This window comes from Neomonachus schauinslandi, chromosome 10 (assembly GCF_002201575.2).
Source record: "Neomonachus schauinslandi chromosome 10, ASM220157v2, whole genome shotgun sequence".
In the NCBI taxonomy this organism is placed as follows: Eukaryota; Metazoa; Chordata; class Mammalia; order Carnivora; family Phocidae; genus Neomonachus; species Neomonachus schauinslandi.
The window spans coordinates 34,113,976-34,134,777 of NC_058412.1; the positions used below are offsets into that span (position 1 = coordinate 34,113,976).

Consider the following 20,802-nt stretch of genomic DNA (forward strand, 5'->3'; position numbering starts at 1 on the left):
TCTGGCTATTGTTACTGTACTTTCTTAATCTATTAGTAGTCAAATATATACATGCTATTATAGAAAAAGATCTAAAATATTACACAAGAAACCACTACCAGTGGGTGTCTATTGGGTTCAATTTAGAATGGAGAAAACTTTTACTTTTCATTCTATATATTCTTACGTTATTTAAATGTTATAATTTTTATGCAATTTTAAAAGTAAGTTTTAAAAATAAATGCTTCCTTTTGATCAGTAGGGGGACAAACAAAAGACATAATGAATCACTGCAAATGTGTATTTTTTTTTTTTTAAGTAAACTCTACACCCAACGTGGGACTTGAACTCACAACCCCGAGATCAAAAGTCACATGCTCTACCGACTGAGCCAGCCAGGTACTTCCTACAAATTTGTGTTTTTTTTTTTTTAAAATTATCAGTAGGGGTGCCTGGGTGGCACAGTCAGTTAAGTGTCCGATCTTGGTTTCAGCTCAGGTCGTGATCTCAGGGTCAGGAGGTTGAGCTCCGTGATCAGCGTGGAGTCCGCTTGTGACTCCCTCTCCCTCTGCTCCTCCCCCTGCTTGCACTCTCTCTCTCTAAAATAAATAAATAAATCTTAAAAAATAAATAAAATAGGGGTGCCTGGGTGGCTCAGTCAGTTAAGTGTCTGCCTTTGGCTCAGGTCATGATTCCAGGGTCCTGGGATCGAGCCCCACATCGGGCTCCCTGCTCAGCACGGGAGTCTGCTTCTCCCTCTCCCACTCCCCCTGCTCATGCTCTCTCTCTCATATAAATAAAATCTTTAAAAATAAATAAATAAATAAATAAATAAATAATTAGTAAAAGCTCAGGGTGCCTCCACTAGTGGGCCAGCCACAGAACCTCCATAAATGAAGAACATTAAAAGTTAAAATTACCCTTCAGGGCAATGTCCACAATAGCCAAAATATGGAAAGAGCCCAGATGTCCATCAACAGATGAATGGATAAAGAAGATGTGGGGGCTCCTGGGTGGCTCACTCAGTCAAGTGTCTGACTTTAGCTCAGGTCATAATCTCGGGGTCTTGGGATCGAGCCCCATGTTTGGCTCCACACTCAGTGGGGATTCTGCTTGTCCCTCTCCCTCTGCCCCTCTCCCCACTTGTGCTCTCTCTGTCACTCTCTCAAATAAATAAATAAAATCTTAAAAAAAAAAAAGAAGATGTGGTATATATATAATGGAATATTACTCAGTCATCAAAAGAATGAAATCCTGCCATTTGCAAGGATGTGGATAGAACTAGAAGGTATTATGCTAAGTGAAATAAGTCAGTCAAAAAAGAGAAATACCATATGATCTCACTTATATGTGGAATTTAAGGAACAAAACAGATGAACACGGGAAGGTAAGGAAAAATAAAGTAAGACAATAAGAGACAAACCATAAGAGACTCTTAACTATAGAGAACAAACTGAGGGTTGCTGGAGGGGATGTGGGGGGGGGGAATAGGGTAACTGGGTGATGGGCATTAAGGAGGGCACGTGATGTAATGAATACTGGGTGTTATATGCAACTGATGAATCACTAAATTCTATCCCTGAAACTAATAATACAGTGTATGTTAATTTGAATTTTTTTTAAAAAGCCCCCCCCAATTACCCTGCAGGAAGCTATATATGAATAAATGAGACTCTTGCACATCATGCTATCACTTTTTTTTTTCATTTAATTCTCCTATTCTTCTACATCAGATTTTATGGGTCATAATGATTAACGGTTATTAGTAATAACAGTCCTTTTTGGACAGAGCTGAAGGTTATTACAGTATCACATTCCCTGTGTCTAAATGTGATAAAGAACACACTTAATTTCGGCTACATCATTTGCAGTACAAATGCCACCTTGTGTAAACGCCCCTGGTTTTTAACTGAAAATACTGTGAGCCCAGCTGTTCAAACTGGCACATCGTTCCTGACAGGGCCAAGGGGAGTTCAGGTGCTTAGAAGAAAGTTCACATGGTGCTTCTTAATATCCACGGAAAAGGTTACTCCCAAGGAAGCAGCAAGGTTTGCCAGATGGGGGGGGACAGCGTGGCAGTGCCACTCAGCTCCCTCCACCTTCCGCTCCATGAGAGCCCCGTGAACTTTCAGCCCTGGAGTTCACGTTCTCGGCCTGCTGGGCCCTGGCAGCCGCCGTGGGGGTGAGCCGCTCCCCGTGAGCCAGCAGCTGGATGGCAGCCCCGGGTCCCAGGCCAGCGCCACTCACGAGAAGCCCGGCTGGTGGTCGGTTGTCGCCCCAGATTCCCACTCTCCCGCGGCGCCGTCTGCCTGGGGTGAGGACTCAGTGTCGGGAAAGCGAGGTTTAACTTCCGGCCCAGCCGCCTAGAGCTCCTAGTTGTGGAGTCCAATGATCACTTTTCAGTCTTAGGCTCTCCTGACTGTTGGGAGGCATTCAACACTCCCACCTCCGTGCGGGGCCCCCTTTGCTAGCCTCCTGGAGGCCAACCCAGGTTACTTCCTCTCTTCCCTCAAGACTCTCTCTCAGAGGAATTTCTTTCTTATCCTATTCCAGACCAGCCTCTATTTCCATCTAGGTGCCAAGGATTCCCAACTCCTGACCGCTTGGATGACTCTAGATTAGACCTCTCCCCAGGGCTTCAGGCGCAGAGTCACTAGCCTGCTGGATATTTCCATTTGGATGCGGTCCAGGCTCCTTCAGATTAAATAAGTCTAAAATGGAACTAACTCCCACCAAAAGCCACTCACTCTCTTCCTGTCTCTTGGCTTTGCTACTGGATCCTCTCTCATCCCTTCCTCCTGTCTGGGTAATGGCCACGAATTTCCTAGTTGGTCCCACTGTTCCCAGTCTCCTTCCATGCTTGACTTAGCTGAAAGAGTGATCATCCTTAAGGACAAATCTTGCCATGCCGTTCTCCTGGCTTCTGTCTTTCAATGGCTTTCTCCCTGCAGGGTAAAGCCCACCTCCTTGGCTGACACAAGGCCCTTCCTAATCTGGCCTCTGCCTCACCCAAGAGCACCCCTCACACACTCTTTTCCGTGTACATGCCGACCAGGCGCAATTGCCAGAGTAAGTCACGTTCTCTTGCTTCACTGCATGCTGAACCCTGTAGGTGTTACAAATCCTTAAGGGCCTGTCTCCGTGCACCGAATTTAAGAATCACTTAAAATCAAGGAAGCCTTCCTTGATTCCTGAGCTGAATGAGGTGACCGTCCTGTGGGATCCACAGCAGGCATTTCATAAACTTTACCCTACCCCTCATGCTCTTCATGTTTTATTACTGGTCTCTTTGCCCACTGGGAGCTCATCAAGGACAGCAAGCATGTCTTCCACGTGCGTGTCCAGGGTCCACCACAGAGAGAGATGGGGCAATAAAAAGGAATACATAAAGCCAAGTGATGGCAGGAGCTTGTAACACTGACGGGGAAGTATGTGCTTCTTTTTTCTCTTCTCATTCCCTCTATTTTCTAGTATGTGTATTATAGTACTTTTATACATCTTTGAAAATCAGTTCATTTTTAAGATGTGTCCAATCTCTCCTACATAGTTCCAATAAAAGAACTCACTGCCTAAGTAAAGTCAAATTCCTTTCTCCTCAGATGCCTCTGGCTTCTCAGGACCCCTACCTCAAGCTCCACAAATTCTTCAGAACTGAGCAGAGTAGAAACATTACTTTCACATTTTCAGCAGACAGAAGGACCACCCACACACACACAAATTCCTTGGCCTTGAAAAGGTTACATTGCTCTACTAGCGGAGTGCCAAAACCCATTTTTGGCCACACGTTCGTCAGAACTTCACTGTATCCACAGCCTAACACAGACGAAGAGGTACATTCACAGAACCTCCCTAAGAGTTACAGAGGATGGAGATGGTGGAACTTCTGAGGGATATCTCTCTTGCCTTGTCAACTTTAGACATTAATGAGAGATGGGGGCTTGGTGGAGGGGGAGCTTCCAAAAATTCTTCCTGTTTTTTTTTTTTTTCTACCAAAACATTAATTATCTTCCCAGACATCAAAAACTTCAACCACGCACGCTGGCTCGTAATTCTTTTAAATATGTGAAAAATAATCCAACCATATCATGTTCAGTCTGATATTTGCTATTGTTTTTCCCTAAAAGAAAACAAAAAAACCTGATTAGTTCCAAAAATAAAACATAAAGAAAAACTCAGTCGAGAGGCAAACCCTGTGGTTTAGAAGCCATCACTCTGATTAGCAGCACAGAAGCGTTACCCGACGAATGGATTCCTGTCTTAAATGCAATTATCACGAATTCCTCGTGGTTCCCACTGTGTTTATAGTTTATGCCCAGCTCTTGAAACAATAGCTCTAATGGCAATAAATGAAAACCTCTCACCTCAGCACCTGGGTCGACTAGACTATTTCCCCACCTCGGTGGGCAGGGGCCCTGGAGGGACGAGTTGGGCGCTGACGCCACAGCTTTCCAGGAAGGTACCTACTTCTCTGTCCTCAGCAGTCCCCGCATCGACTCCTGGAGGGGTGCTGTTCCCCATTAAGCCCATGGCCAGGCCCTGCTGGGACTAATCAGGACAAGCAGGGCCTCTGCCCTCAGGAAACGCCTGCCCGGCGCATTGCTGGCCTCCACCCTAGAGAGGACTCTGCGGCACCGTTGGCTGCACCAGAGTGAGGGGCTTCTGGAGTGGGGCTGAAGCACCATCAAAGCAAGGGGCCACTGGAGTACAACAGTGTCTAATCTAAACTCACTTCCTCCAGGAAGTCGGGGTGGGGAGCATGGACGGGGATCTTGTGGAGGAGAGAGACACCAGGGATAAAGGGGAGGCGGGAAGGGTCACGTGGCCTTTTCACTAGGAAAACTGAAAGGGTCTGTCTGGCAGGCATTTGTGTCACTGATAAGGTACTGTAAACACGCGTAGCATTTAGAAAGTACAGTTTCCAAAATTTTTGACTCAATTCAACACGGATTACATGCCTCTGGGCACCTGTCATCATAGCCCGGAAACTTACCTCACGTTGATTATTCATTTTTTTATCACAGAGAAGAGGAGCGGTTAAAAGGGAGAAGAAGGGAATGTGAAAGCAGGTCAGAGGAAAATGACAGGACTGATTCAAAGCCACGGGGTCATCAGAGGCACTGTCACAGCCAGGAGACATCTTTTGTGCTTCATCCACTGTGAGTTTATTGCAAAGTGAAGTTTTGGTTCAGAACAAATGGAAATAAGTCCACCAAGAACGAATTACACTAATTAATGAAGTCAACTCAACAGACAGTAACATGGATTTAGTATCAGCTGTAGGTGGTTCTCAAAGTCAAAATTTATTAACTATTCATATGTTCAAGCTGTACAGATTGTTTTCAGATGTACATACAACATATTTATATCATAACAAAGTTATTATAAAATATTTCCTTAAGGACTAAAGATGCTAAAAAGCTTCAACCACTAATTAATTACGTATTTGATGCACATTTTAGGTACTATTGAAGATCTAACATAAATACATAAATCACACAGCCGAGTAAGAAAAGCTATGACCCATATGATCACATATTTTACTAATCCCATATTAAAGTAGAAAACAAAATTGTGCCACATAAATTGAGCTGATTTTAACAATCTTTTTATTAGAAGATAGAAACTATGTCCATTTAAACCATCATTCCTAAAAGAGCTACCAAACAATAAGATTATTACCTTAAATTCCAAACTATCTGTAATACAATCTTTACTATCCAAATTACTTTCCCTCTTGTTTGATACAGTACATCCGATTCCTCCATGAGATGTGCAGTGGCCATTGATAATGACAACTAGCAGTAGTTATGCATACACAGTGGAAGTAATAGAATTGGCCATACACACACACTTGAATCACTATTCCCATTGAGAATAAGGTCAATAAAAATAATGGTTAAAACCAATACATGTTTAATCTGTTCAATCGCTTGCTATCTTTAGCAGTGAACGCTGCACCACACACACCAGGGTTTTTCCATAAAATCTTTACATGTCAAAATGCTTTTTAATCTAGGTTTAGATGACGAACAATGAAAAGATGTTCATCTTCTTCCTTACCTCCACGGACCTGATCGGGCCTGCAGGTGAACAGAAAGATAAGGGACTGGAAAGACAATGTGACCACAGCTGTTTGCAAAACAGAAGTGCTCTATTTTAAGGCAAGTATCTTTATCACACACATACACAGCAATGAATCCATTGGTAAATTTTATCTTATGACAGCACAAACTTCAACAAAAAACTGAGGTATAACCTTACTTAACATAAATACAAATGTCAGAAAGTATAAAGACATTCTCAATGCAATTAACATATTTTACCCATACTTAAATAGAAAACTCTTTTCAAAGTTCTTGTGTGTCCGGAAATACCCAAGATTCTGAATTCTAGAAAAAATACTAGAAATTAAATACTCTAAAATCTCTGCAGTAAGGCTCTCCACATAAGGCTACCTTTGATGTAATGCTACTTCATCTTGGTTTCTGAAAATAGCAAACATGTGCACCAAAATTTAAGCGATTCTGAACTGAAGAGAGGACTTAGTCTCATGTGGGATAGTGAGATGATAAGCTTATTGAGCAAAATTAAATTTAGGCAAAAGCAAATTTTAAAATACATCAAATAAAAACTTTTCCTATAATTTTTTAACATAAAACTGAACTACTGTGATATAAAAATGGTTGAGTGTATATAAGGTACCATTTAGTGCAAAACGGACATATATACCTTTACTTAAGTAATTTAAATAGAATATAATCTGCAAGTTGGTATGTATAATATATTTTAAAAATCTACATTCTGTGACCTTTACAAAAGTAGATATACTCTTTACTTTCAAGTTAGAAATGGCATAACAGATTTACCTTTGGATATTTCCAGTCAATGGCTGTATAAAATGAAAGATAATACAAATCTAAGTCATAAGCCATTCAGTACATTAACATGGAAGCCATCAGTTTGGGGCCCTAAAAGTAAAAAGTGATAGATATTACATAAAGTGGAAAAAAATATACCCCAGATTTCTTCTTGTTCAAAAACTCATAGTCTCTACGTATTTTTTAATTATTGAATAGTATGATGCAATGATATTCAGTGAAGAAATCTGATTACTAACAGTACTCACATTAAAATTGTTTTCCTTAAAATGAAACCAGATAGTACTTGTTGTGCCTAAATACAAAAGTAAACCTATGACAGGGTAAATTTTTAAGTTTGATAATTACTGCACTTGTTTCCTTTGCCAAATTCCCAGTGATATTAAGAGAAAATACGGCTAATTATTTTCACCTAACAATTTAATCAGGTACTTTAGAAAAATACTGTTCTAAGGGGAAGTTCAACAGGAATTGCTTATTATATTTCTAAATTAGATCGAAACAAGGGAAACAAAAAGGGGTTCAAAAAATTAGACTACGTAGGGGTACCTGACCTGGGTGGCTCAGTTGGTTGAGTGTCTGACTCTTGATTTTAGCCCAGGTCTTGATGTCGGGGTCATGAGTTCAAGGCCCATGCTGGGCTCCAAGCTGGGTGTGGAGCCTACTTAAAAAAAATAATAATTTAAAAAATTAAAAAAATTAGACTACGTAATGGAATGGATAATAATAACAAAAAAACACAAATAATATCCAAAACTTAGAGGGGCACCTGGCTGGCTCAGCCAGAAGAGCATGTGACTCTTGATCTGAGGATTGTAAGTTTGAGCCCCATGTTGGACGGAGAGACTACTGAAATTTAAAAAAAAAAAAAAAAAAACTTGAAAAATATTTTGGAAAATTCAACATTTTAGTAGCTACAATCTTAATGGCATACGAACAAAAGGAATCTAAGATTGTGGATGGATGAATGGAAATCTCCATTATAACAGACATACACAGAGTAACCAAAAGATCTACTGGTGCCAAACTCAGAGAGTCGCTCCTTTGCAAAAATGTCCTGACACTGGTTAATAGTAGGGGGCAAAGGAAAGAAGCTGCAAGTGTAAATGTTGAGTGCTCCTTCATTCATTTGAAGGGATCTAGAAATCTGCTTATTTAGTAATTCACCAAACTATGCCACTGACTTCAAACACTCAGACTTCTAGAGATAGCCACAAATCAGCCCAGCTTCTGCCCACAGAATGCTTCACTCTTGGGAACATGGCTAATCCCAGCAGCAACCTGAACTCTGGGTGAGATCGGTTTTCTACTTCGACTACACCAGACAAGGCCAGTCACGAAGTACTTGCTACGACTGCCTGTTCATCGTGTCCCATCGGCACAGCACCGTGAGCATGGTGGCCAGGGTGTGGTTCCGTGCCATGTCTCCGCAGACCAGTTACGGCACTGCCCATGGCTCCTTTTAAGGGAGGCTGCCCTGCCCGCAGCAATACCCCACCTCAAAAAGATTGCTCTCCCCAAGTCAGGAGGCCTGGCTTGGAAAACCACTCCCTAACCCTGGTGACAGTGAGGCTAAGCTAATGCTACTCTGGAATGTGAACAGGGAAGAAAAGAATCAACCAGTGTGTCCCAGGTAGTAAAGAAGACACTGGGAGAGGTGCGCTGCGGAGAGGGACACCATCTCTGAAAGGCAGAAGAGAAGTTAGAACTGCTAGACGCAGGCGCTCTGCCTTTTACAATAAACACAAATTACCTCCGGTGCTCTGCTCGACTTGTTCCTATAACTCAGGGACCTATAAATACAGGGAGAGGGATAGATTTGTGAGTTATTGCTAGCTGTAAATTTTTTTTCTCTCAGCAAATTTTGTTTTTTAGGATGACCAACTAGGGTTAGAGATTTACTTTCAGAATACTTAATAAAAGTAGTAAGTAAAAATAAAAGAATTATAAAACATTAGTACATTATTTTTATGAAAAAGTTGCCATGATTTTCATTCCCCTATAAATATGAGGAATCATAGCCATTATTCAAAGCATTTGATGACTAGTAATTGGGATTCCCACTATTCCTAAGAATGGCTGTTATGAATAGTACTGAATACATTTGTAGCAAAGTATACCTCTATTTGAAACTTTTTTTCCTAAATATTTTTAGTAAATGTGTAACATGACAAAAGTAGCTTGACCAAAATCCTGGGTCATAATTCCACTGGGTTTGATATCCACATTTGCACCGAAGATTATTAACATTCACCCAGCATACTCATGAGATTTATTAAAAACGTAGCCATTAACCAAAGGCCTTTGGGGCATATGTACAAAATTAGAGAACGCTAAGTATGCAGTCAAATACTACATTAGCAATATTACTCATAAAAAAATATGCCAAGGGGGTTCTCTATCCACTAAAAATTAGTCAGACTGCAAAACACGACCTTGCAAGTGATCTTCCAAACCATTTGGGGAAGTGTTGTTTACAGATAATATTGAACTTTTCTCCAATTATTTTACTGACATAATCTCCTAGAGGAATTTCAGAATGATTATATTCATGGTGAGGGATTATATTTTAAAAAATCGGCTTAGCAGGGCCCCTGGGTGGAGCAGTCAGATAAGCATCTGACTCTTGGGTTCAGCTTGGGTCATGATCTCAGGGTTGTGGGATCAAGCCCAAGGTCGGGCTCCGCGCTCAGAGCACAGTCTGCTAAAGTTTCTCTCTCCCTCTCCCCCTGCCCCTCCCCGTGCTTCCTCTCTCATGTGCACTCTCTCTCTAAAATAAATAAATCTTAAAAAAAAAAAAAAAAGTTGGTGCTTAGCATTTGTGTAAAGGACCCTCAGGTTAAACCAAAGGATGGATCTTTTGCACAGAACAGAAGAGTTTTTCAAAGGGCATCTGCCAGGGTGAGGCCAGCTGATAGTTATTTCTGTGTACACCACAGGGCCCAGCACAGCATGGATACTTGTTAGGCAAACACTCCTACTATGTGCACACAAAGGACTAACTAACAAACAAACAAACAAACAAAAACCATTTCCTACAGCAATGCCACAGGTAATTAACTATCAAGTCTTGTTTTGGAGATGACTCCTTCCCCCTCCCAGTAATTCAGTGATTCTTGCCCTTCCTGTAACTACTATTATGGGAAGAGGCAGACTTACACACGCTCAGAAACCCTGTTCCAGGAAGCACAGACAGGCTCCCTGCTTCTCGAGATTTCTACCAAGCACCCCCAAGACAGGCAGAAGGAGAGAACTGCATGCAACCGCTCTAACATGGACTGTTCACAGAGATGGAGCCAGCCTCTATCCACCCTCCAGCCTCCTGCCAGTATTCCTGTACTAGCTGAGTATAAGAAGTGCAAGGTCAGGTAATAAAGAGGCATTAAAAAAAAAACAAAACAACAGGGGCGCCTGGGTGGGTCAGTCAGCTAAGCATCCGACCCTTGATTTTGGCTCAGGTCATGGTCTCAGGGTCATGAAGCCCCTGCGCTGGGCTCCACGCTGGGAATGGAGCCTGTTTAGAATTCTCTCTCACCCTCTCCCTCTGCCCCTCTCCCATGTGCGCGTGTGCACCTGTGCTCTCTCTCTCTCTCTCTCCAAAATAAATAAATAAATCTTAAAAAAAAAACAAACCCAACCGACAGAAACACATTATCTTTTTTGTATCTATGCATCTCTGTATCTTTAGGCAAGTGAACACAAACTCAAATTAACTTGAGTTAATGAAGAGAATCAGTTTAATAGTCTTAGAAACCATTAAATGTACATCAATTGACGAACCGTAAAAACTATCAACAAGCACTTCTATGGCTTCAACCTGATTAGTTATCCTGTATAGATTTAGAAACTCGCTTCAACAAAATTTATTTCCTGACACAGATAGTTCAACTCAACTCACAACAAAATCTACCCATCTCTTCATTAAAACACATTTCTAGAATCCAAAAACCTTTCAAGATAAAAGCACTGAACAAACTAGAAATACAAGGAAACTTTCTCAACCCGTTCAAGGGTAACTACAAAAAACCCACAGCAAGCATCACACTCAATGGTGAAAGACTGAAAGTTTTCTCCCTAAGATCAGGAATAAGACAAGAATGTCCACTTTTGGGTGCCTGGGTGGCTCAGTTGGTTAAGCGACTGCCTTCGGCTCAGGTCATGATCCTGGAGTCACAGGATCGAGTCCCGCATCGGGCTCCTTGCTCGGCAGGGAGTCTGCTTCTCCCTCTGACCCTCCTCCCTCTCATGCTCTCTGTCTCTCAACTTCTCTCTCTCAAATAAATAAATAAAATCTTTAAAAAAAAAAAAAAAAAGAATGTCCACTCTTACCACATCTATTTGACACTGTACTAGAAGTCCTAGCTGGGGTATTTCAGTAAGACAAAGAGATAAAAGGAAGAAGTAAAATTTTCTCTCTTTGCAGATGATATGACCTTATGTAGAGAAAACTGTAAAGAATCCTCAAAACACTATTAGAGCTATTAAGTTCAGCAAGGTTCCAGGACACAAGATCAATATACAAAAATCAGTTATGTATTTATACACTAGCAATGAATAATCTGAAAATGCAATTAAGAAAGAAATTGCAGGGGCGCCTGGGTGGCTCAGTCGTTAAGCGTCTGCCTTCGGCTCAGGTCATGATCCCAGGGTCCTGGGATCGAGTCCTGCATCGGGCTCCCTGCTCAGGGGGCAGCCTGCTTCTCCCTCTCCCACTCCCCCTGCTTGTGTCTCTCTCTGTCAAATAAATAAAATCTTTAAAAAAAAAAAAGAAAGAAAGAAATTGCATTAACAATAGCATCAAAAATAATAAATACTTAAGAATAAATTAAACCAAAGAAGTGCAAGGCTTCTATACTGGAAACTATAGAACACTGGGAAAAAAATTAAAGACTTCAGTAAATGTTAGGACATACTATGTTCATGGATCGGAAGACTCAATATTGTTAAGATGGCAGTACTACCTTAATTGACTGACATTCTCAATCAAAATTCAATGCAATCCCTATCAAAATTCCAACTGCCTTTTTTGCAGAAATGGACAAGCTGAAACTAAATTCATATGGAAATGCAAGGGATCCATAATAGCCAAAACAATCCTATAAAAGAAGAACTCAGGGCGCCTGGGTGGCTCAGTCGTTAAGCGTCTGCCTTCAGCTCGGGTCATGGTCCCGGAGTCCTGGGATCGAGTCGCACATCGGGCTCCCTGCTCGGCAGGAAGCCTGCTTCTCGCTCTCCCACTCCCCCTGCTTGTGTTCCTGCTCTCGCTATCTCTCTCTCTGTCAAATAAATAAATAAAATTAAAAAAAAAAGAAGAACTCACACTTCCTGGTTTCCAAACTTACTACTGAGTCTACTCTATACTTCTGGCATAACAGACATATAGATCAATGGAAGAGAACTGAGCATCCATAAATAAACCCATATATCTATGGTAATCTGACTTTTGACAGTTATGCCAATACCACTCAATGATGGGAAAAATAGTCTCTTCAACAAATGTAGAGGATACTGGATACTGCCTCCCAAAAAATGATGTTGGACCCCTACATCATACCATATACAAAAATTAACTCAAAATGGATCAGATACCTGAAAGTAAGGCCTCGTACTATAAAATTTTTAGAAGGAAACACAGGAGTAAATCTTCATGACCCTCAGTTTCTTAGATACATCACCAAAAGCACAAGAGACAAAAGAAAAGATAAACTGGACTACATCAAAAATTAAAACTTCCATGCTACAAATGATACCATTAAGAAAGTGAAGACAATCTTCAAACTGAGAAAAAATATTTGCAAATCATGTATCTGTTAAGGATCTGGTATCCAGAATATATAAAGAGATCTTATAATTCAACAATAAAAAGACAACCCATTTTTTAAACGGAAAATTATTTGAATAGACATTTGTCCCAAAGGATATGTAAATAATCAATAAGCACATGAAAATAGGCTCAATATCATTAGTTGTTAGGGAAATGCAAATCAAAATCACAATGAGGGGCGCCTGGCTGGCCTAGGCAGTAGAGCATCTGACTTTTGATCTTGGGGTCATTAGTTTGAACCCTACGTTGCATGTGGAGATCACTTTTTAAAAAGTCACAATAAGATACTTCACACCCATTAGGATGGCAATTATTAAAAAAAAAAAAAAAGGAAAATAAGTGTTGGGGAGGATGTGGGGAACTGAAACCCTCATACATTGCTAGTAGGAATGTTTAATGGCTCAGCTGCTCTGGAAAACTGTAGCTGTTCCTCAAAAAGTTATACATAGTGTCACCATGACCACCCAGTAATGCCATTCCTAGGTATATATGGGAGGGAGGGAAAAACATATGCTCACACAGTAACCTGTATGTGAATGTTCACAGCAGCATTGTCCATTTCATCCCCAAAATGTAAATAACCCACATATTCATCAACAGAGAAATGGGTGAACAAAATGTGGTGTACCCACAGGAAAGAACTTTGCTTAACAATAAACAACTGAAGGACTGATTCACGCTGCAACATGGATGAACCCTGAGAACATTACACTGAGTGAAAGAAGCCAGACACAAAAGGCCACATTTCCATTTATGTGAAGTGTTCAGAACAGGCAAACCTATATAAAGACAGAAAGTAGATTAGTGCTTACCAGGGGATAGGTGCTAATGAGTATGGAGTACATGAAAATGTTCTGGAGTTAGAGAGTGGTGATGGTTGCATAGCTCTGTGAGTATACTAAAATCACAGAATCGTACACTTCGAAATGATAACTTTTATGCTGTGTGAATTATATCTCAATTTGTAAAATATGCATTGTTAGGACCACCTCATATTTCATTAGCTGACAAAAATCCTCCTTGTTAAGTCAAATGTAATTCCTCGACTCTGATTTCACACGTGGTAGCTTTTCAGTAATTTGATCTGATTCTAATTCCTATGCAGGCATGCCCTTCTCAAGAGACCTCATTCTTATATACACGAAAAATCAAATCTAAAAAACCTATATGGGGCACCTGGGTGGCTCAGTCGTTAAGCGTCTGCCTTCGGCTCAGGTCAGGATCCCGGGGTCCCGGGATTGAGCCCCGTATTGGGCTCCCTGCTCTGCGGGAAGCCTGCTTCTCCCTCTCCCACTCCCTCTGCTTGTGTTCCCTCTCTCGCTGTATCTCTCTCTGTCAAATAAATGAATAAAATCTAAAAAAAAAAAAAAATTGATGTTCTTTCATTTAAAAAAAAATATATATGTTAGGAGACTTTTAACCTGTGGTTGACTCACAGGTTAAAAGGATTCCCTAGTTGAGTACCTGTACACATCCATTATTGTGTATGTGAAATATGAAGTTTACCAACTTTTTTCCCATACAAATGTTGGGAAACCTATTTATTACAAAAAGCGGGACACATCTAATTATTTCTTGCATGCTACAATGTTCCTATCTCTGCCTTGCACGGAAGCACATAAAGGTGCATAGATTTAAAAAAAAAAAATGTATTAAAGAAAAAGACATAAACAAAAAAAGAAAAAGAAAAAGACACAAACATACAAATGTTGCTCAACTTCCACCTGATCTTTTTCAACTGAGTTGGTTGGAAGAGTTAATAAAAGGTGATTTTCCTTAAATTATTCTAAAAATGAATCTTATATCAAGAAGGGGATCATGACCCATTATTCTAATTTACAACTATGATTGATACTATTTATTTTAAAACCTTCCAAAGGATAAGAAAAACTGAATAAAAATACAGATAAGAAGTTAGGCAGTTTATCTCAAAGTAAAAATCGCAACTTGTCCAATTCCGTCCTACGAACAAAAACAGCCCTTCACTTGAATCTGAAAGCTAAGCCTTCATCTATTTCATGACTTTGCGTTTTTACCTCTAAGTGTTTCATATAAGATTGGCTATGGCTAAAACAATAAGACAAAATAAATATATGTATAGGTATGGCCACATACACACACACACACACACACACCCTCTTATATCAGAGTTCAGGATTTATAACTCAAATGCTGCTCTCCCCCCAAAACATGAAATTCTCCTGTCCTCGATGCTGTAGAGAAGGAAAGCATGGAATTCCATCAGAGCTGCAAGATCAAGCTTATAGCATAGCTAAAAAGCAGTATGTAAGTTGAACAAATCATTCTATATTAATACAGCAAAAACGCCTGTCATTACTTATGTGTCCTTTCTTTAAAAACAAAACACCTTACAATAGTACATATTCTGTATGTACGTGGCCTCTACTCTGTCATGGGCAGAATTACAGGATTATTTCAAAACAAATGAAATAACTGACGTCTAAGAAGAGGAAAAACTACCTAACACAAAAGTACGTGAAATCTTAATTTCAGTTTTAATACAACGTTGCATAAATAAAACAAGATCACTTCTTCAGATATAAGTGACACAGCATTTCTTAGTTCTGGTAGGTGAGATCCAAATATTTACTCCCTCAGGCTTTCATCCACTAAATGTCATTTTGCTTTCACTGTACTCAGTTGAGTGTTCAATCAAAGGATTCTCACCAAAGCTACTTAAAATTGACTTGTTTAAGTTATAGCATAAATGCAGGTTTTCAAGTTCCAGTCATTAATCAACTGACAATTAAGCTAATGGTCCAAAGTTCAAGTACTTATTGGGAGTGTCTGATAAAAAACTGGAAAAATCTGGAAGTTGAGGCCTAAGTGGGGAATTGCTGAAAGAAAAAAAAAAAGTTAATCACAGAACGGGACAATGTAATCACACTGGCAGATGACATTTCTTTCACAAGTCTTTGGAAGGATCCACAGCATGAGGCAGAGCTGATAGGCCCAGTTCTCTGAGTGTAGATGGGTCTGGAAAAGCAGGAAGCAAAACACCACATAAAAGCATGCTGAATAAAGACAGAAGTGTAGGCCACCTTCCCTGACCAAAATGGAATTTTTACAGAACATTCCATGAAAGGGGTGCCCTGCTGGTTCAGTTGGTAGAGCAGGCGACTCTTGACCTCAGGGTCGTGAGTTCAAGCCCCACATTGGGCCTAGAGCTTACTTTAAAAAAAAAAAAAAAATTCAATGAAAGTGTCAACCCATGTTACTCCCTATTCAGCTATGACACTTCTCAATCTATACCCCTAAATAATGCAATGATAACTATGAATTGCACTTATTTGTATATATGTGAATGGGTGTGCAACTATGAAGTTCTGCAACTGAAAAACTTTACCAGAAGTCTGAGTTCCCTATACACTGGTCCCAAGCCACCCTCCCTGACATCTAGGGTGTCTAAAAGGAGCATTTGCTCTTTATACCTATAAGAAAGGGCTCCAATCACTTCTCGGCCTTTTGGCTAAGATCAAGTGTATAAGAAAGGGCTCCAAAGCCCCAAAGAAAATATTTAAACAAGAAATCCTTCATGCTTTCTGATGTTCTAAAACAGAAGTACGTCAAAGACTACTGAACTAAAAGTCTGGAAACCAGGTTTCTGGGGCCTGACCTGACACTACAGTGACCAACTGTCCCAGTTCACCTGAGATGAAGGGACTTCCCCGGATGGGGGACTTTCAGTGCTAAAAACGAAGTAAGTCACAGGCAAATGGGGATGAGAGCTAAATCACAAGCCAGGGGGAGCACACTTCCCTGGCTGCTGACATATGGACAAGAGAAAAGGTGAAGGAAGGGGGCAAGTAGACCAGAGGTCTCCAGGGCCCTTTAGTTTTAACTTACTGTGGCCCTATGACATATTTACATCATATTTGTTTGGACTGTATATTGTACACCGTAAGTGAACGTACACTTTCATAGGATCAGAGAACTCTGGAAATATTTTGTGAAGCTATGGGTTAAGTTTGGAGTTGGAGAAGCTTAAGAGTGAAGCATAACTAGGAGGTTTCCGTTTTTATTTTTCATTTCTTTAGCAAAGAGAAAAAAATCAGCTGCTTTTAGAAAATAACAAGCCAACAGGGGCGCCTAGGCAGCGCAGTCGTTAGGTGCCTGCCTTCAGCTCAGGTCATGATCCCAAGGTCCTGGGATAGAGCCCCACATTGGGCTCCCTGCTCAGTGGGAAGCCTGCTTCTCCCTCTCCCACTCCCCCTGCTTGTGTTCCCTCTCTGGCTGTCTCTCTCTGTCAAATAAATAAATAAATAAATAAAATCTTAAAAAAAAAAAAAAAGAAAAAAGAAAAGAAAAGAAAATACCAAGCCAATAAGGGAAATCCTTCCAACACCAATATCCAATGTAACCCCATCTTCCCCGCCTCCCAGGTCACCAGAGACCTAGGCAGGACATCTGGACAAAAATTTAAAAACAGAATATTACTTTGATTTGCTGACAGCCACTGTGGAAGAATATATTTCTACATTTTTAAGAAAGGGAGAACTTACAAATGTGTGGTTACAAGTAACTACAAAACCCAAAAGCAAAGCAAATGCAAACGCTAGTTTCAACTAGCAACCCACAATAACAATAGAGCCATAAAAGAAAGAGATAAATAAGGCCTTGAGTTTTTAAGAGAATGTTCACTTTTAAATGTATGCTGTAATTTATATCTTTAATCTGAAAAAAACACCAATTTAGAGGATACAAGACAAGTTATATGGAAGATTTAGTCACAATCTCATGTGTGGTAAAATCAGAACAAAGGTTTGGGCTTCCTCTTTCCTCATTGGGGATCCTAATAATTTAGGATGATATCTGACTCACTGGTACTCATAGAGATCCTGATGAAAGTGTTTGTGCCATGAAGATGGAATTATGAGAAATGTCTAAAAGCGCAACTAAAAAAGTAGTCCTAGGGCAGTCAGTTAAGCATCCAATTCTTGATTTCAGCTCAGGTCATGATCTCAGGGTCGTGAGATCGAGCCCTGTGTCGGGCTCCGCACTGGGTGCGGAGCCTGCTTAAGATTCTCTCTCCCTCTCCCTCTGCCTCTCCTCACCTCGCATTCTCTTTCTCTCTCTTTCAAAAGGAAAAAAAAAAAAAAGTCCAACTAAGTGACTTTTTTAAGGCAGTAACATTCAGGGAAAGTTGTAAGAAAAATGCCTCTGTTCCTAGAAAATGACAACATCCACAGTATATTTTTTTAACTCATGAATGAACTATTCTATCATTTCTCATCATCATTCTTAGTAAATGGGTAGCAGAGCTGTCATTAGAATTAGTCATTAGAAGTCCTTAGTCTGGCATCACCAACAAGAGATTTCTTGTCACTTAAGGGCAGCCTCGAAGTCTGTGTGTGTTCACACGTGTGGCTCCACAGGTATACATTTGGCTGTGTGCTTCTCCTTGCCTCTTCACACAGAAATTTCTCCCCCCAAATCAGTCAACAATAGCCTGTGCTCAAATCTGTCACAGACATTGTGGGGATATGAAGGTGTGGGCAAGAAAAGTGGGTCTCAGCCCTCGAGATAGTTATAATTTACTTGGGAACATAAGACATACTCCCATGAAGGCTTCCCAGTGCCAGCAAAATGGATGGCTACCATATTTTTATTAGTAATATGGGGATGCTAACATCTGCATATTATTTGCATGAATCGCAAAGCCTTAATCAAAACAGGTAAGAAAAAATAAATCCATGCCATTTATTTCAAATATATTAAAATACAATAAATATACAATAAATAACAGAATTTATTTTGAGCCTACAATAAGTAGCATACCAGTGTAGAGTAGTAAAAAAAAATGAGGTGAGATTCTTTTAATGGCCAAAATATCACGGAAAAGGAACAGTTTTGCTATTATTACCCCAGCAATGGCAATGGCAAAGAAGTTTGGCTTCTCGAGGCTTTTCTCAAACCCCAGATGTGTGTTGAGAATAAGCTGCTGGGTGGGGCGCCTGGGTGGTTGAGTCAGTTAAGCTTCTGACTCTTGGTTTCGGCTCAGGTCCTAATCTCAGGGCTGTGAGAGGCTCCAGGCTCAGCACAGAGTCTGCTTAAGATTCTCTCTCTCCCTCTCCCTCAGCCCCTCCCAACCCCACCTCCACCCCCCCACACTCGTGCTCCCTCTCTCTCTCTCTCAAATAATCTTTTTTTTATTTATTTATTTGAGACAGAGAGAATGAGAGAGAGAGAGCACATGAGAGGGGGGAGGGTCAGAGGCAGAAGCAGAAGCAGGCTCCCCGCCGAGCCGGGAGCCCGATGCGGGACTCGATCCAGGGACTCCAGGATCATGACCTGAGCCGAAGGCAGTCGCTCAACCAACTGAGCCACCCAGGTGCCCTCAAATAAATAATCTTAAAAAAAAAAAAAAGAAAGCTGCTGGGCCAGGTAGGTAGGTTTCTAGTGACCCAGGTTTTGGCCCTAATTCCTCCACAGTCATATCCTCTCTTACCCTGATTGTCTACCTGTACTAACTGAGGTCTGAACTAGATGACGGCTATTATTCTTCAAAGGAACATTTCTGTTCTTCAATAAATATATCCAGGTCCCATCCCTTCTCTACCGACCCTCTACACTCCCATTAAATTACAGTGTACAACATTAAACTATTTGTGAATTTATAACTTTAATTTTTTGTGTTTATCTACCGATTTCTTTATGGCAACTGGTTAACAAAGCAAAATCTTAATTCATATTGCTAAAATTTAGTACTAAATAGTCATCAGTTTTATATTATCTAGTCTTCATAATCTACCCAGATTAATGTGGCATATTGTTCAATATTGATATAAGAAGTTTTGGTGTAGCTGCAATTCAAAATGGTGAAGCTCAGATCAAACAATTATATATTCATTGTTTTTTTTTTTTTAAGATTTTTATTTATTTATTTGACAGAGAGAGACACAGCAAGAGAGGGAACACAAGCAGGGGGAGTGGGAGAGGGAGAAGCAGGCTTCCCGCAGAGCAGGGAGCCCGATGCGGGGCTTGATCCCAGGACCTTGGGATCATGACCTGAGCCGAAGGCAGACGCCCAACGACTGAGCCACCCAGGCGCCCCTATATTCATTGTTTTTAGCTGGCTTAAAATTGGCTTAGCTACATAGCAACCAAGAGTAAGGAAATATTTAATTTCTCTTTTGATGATAATCTAGTGACAACATCTAAGTATGACTTTGGCATAAAAAGGCTACATAAACATCCTTTCATCTGGTAAGTCTTATTAAACCCATGGAAAAAAATTAAGAGCAGAAGAAGATAAATATGGGTTGTAATATCAAACTATCTCTATTATCATTTTTATGTTGAGAATATTCTTGTTTGGACATCTGAATGTTAGGACAACTATCACCTAGTAACAGCAATGAATTCAAGTAAAATGAACTCGAATAAAATGCGAAACAATACAAGCTCTCCTCATTCTGAAATACTCTGTTGAGTCATTTCAGTAAAGAGATAAAAGAAAACCAAAATGGAAAAAAGAAAACATGCTCAAGCTTCCATGAAGCTGTATGATAAGGTGAATAATAGAAACAAAAATAAATCAGGGAATTGAGAAATATGCTGGAAAAGTTTTTCAAATACTATCCTTGCTTGTTATCTAGCTCCATTATACAGTTTAAAATTTGGCCAAATTTTTAAAGTATTTGTTAAACAGTTCCTGCGTGTGACATATGTTTCCAGGATACTTCTGACATTGATATGAGAGATTATAAAACATTTAGAAATGAAAATGTTACTCTCCAACAAAAAACACTGTAACTTCCAAGCTTCTTCTGAATTCATAAGATGGAAAAACATTTGGAAAATAGTACCTTTCAGTTTTAAAATGTTCAAATAATATACTTTAAGACAAACACAAAAAAGTGTAATTGTTCAAGGCAAGGAGGAGACAAGCCTAAATAAAATAAGATCCTAAAATTTATTCTAGGAGGTATTACTTTTCCTTTGAAGTGTCAATCCTATTTACTCCATTATAAGGAAATTTTTTCATCCCTTCAGCTGGGAAGGATGATTTTTACCCTACCAACATGACGACAGTACCACTGCAGTGCTCGCCCAGCAAGAAACGCATGATGAATAGGAAGTAGCATCAACTCTTTCTAT

General features: G+C 40.2%; 1 non-coding gene across 1 annotated transcript; it reads right to left on the reverse strand.

Moving 5' to 3' along the window:
* Window positions 1-307: 307 nt before the first annotated feature.
* On the reverse strand, window positions 308-380 carry TRNAK-UUU. The gene has a single exon. It is a non-coding gene; the product is annotated as a tRNA-Lys (tRNA).
* Between the last annotated feature and the right edge of the window lie 20,422 nt (window positions 381-20,802).